The following is a 1,219-nucleotide window of genomic DNA, read 5'->3' as shown; positions in this document are numbered from 1 at the left end:
GGAAAGAAAAAGGAGGAAGGAGGAGATATTCCAACCCTGGACAAGAAGATGGAACCCTTGGGAAGGCTACAACCCCAAAACATGGGTTCCAGAACCAAATTGTGAGGCTTAATAAGAACATCAGAGACCTACCCCCTCCTACAGCCTCCACCACCATGCTAAAAGCCTCAAGTAAAAATAGCCATGGGAGAACAGCAAGAAATAGACTATGAAGACCCAAAGACAAGCAGAGAGATATAGTCAAGAGAAATTTGAAATTTCTGTTGCTGATAGCAAAAACAAGCTTAAACTCTGGTAACCATAGCAACAACGAACTTCATACGCAACCCAACTCCCGAGTAGATTAACACAAATCCCCACACTAAAAAGCTAGCAGAAGGAAACTTGAGTTTTTCTCAAAAATATATCAAATATTATCTCAGTGTCTTCTGTCCTACACAATATGTCTACAGTTCAACAAAATATTAGGAGGCATACAAAAACGCAAGAAAACAAAACAAAAAACACAATTTTAACAAATCAATCATTATAACAAGACACAGATTTCCACAAGTTCACTGCTGTCGTGTTGTTGTTTTAGGTACTATCGAGTCAGTTCTGATGCATAGCGACCCTATGTACAACATCCTCATAATTGTTGCTATGTTTGAGCCCATTTTTGCAGCCACTGTGTCAGTCCATCTCGTTTAGGGTCTTCCTCTTTTTCATTGATGCTCTACTTTACCAAGCATGATGTCCTTCTCCAGGGACTGGTCCCTCCTGATAACATGTCCGAACTATGTGAGACGAAGTCTCACCATCCTTGCTTCCAAGAACACTCTGGCTGTACTTCTTCCAAGACAGACTTGTTAGTTCTTCTGGCAGTCCATGGTATATTCAATATTCTTCACCAACACCATAATTCAAAGGTATCAATTCCTTAGTCTTCCTTATTCACAATACAGCTTTTGCATAGATATGAGTCAGGTGCACCTTAGTCCTCAAAGTGACATCTTTGCTTTTCAGCACTTTAAAGAGGTCTTTTGCAGCAGATTTGCCCAATTCTATAATACATCATTTAATTTATTAACGGCTGCTTCCATGGGCAGTTGATTGTGGATCCAAGTAAAATGAAATACTTGGCAACTTCAATATTTTCTCTGTTTATCATGATGTTGCATATTGGTCCAGTTGTGAGGATTTTTTGGAGGCCTGGTGGGGCAGCGGTTAAACCTTTAGC

The sequence above is a fragment of the Trichechus manatus genome, unplaced genomic scaffold, assembly GCF_000243295.1.
Source record: "Trichechus manatus latirostris isolate Lorelei unplaced genomic scaffold, TriManLat1.0 scaffold00176, whole genome shotgun sequence".
NCBI classification, from domain to species: domain Eukaryota; kingdom Metazoa; phylum Chordata; class Mammalia; order Sirenia; family Trichechidae; genus Trichechus; species Trichechus manatus.
Note: the sequence above shows the minus strand (reverse complement) of the source record.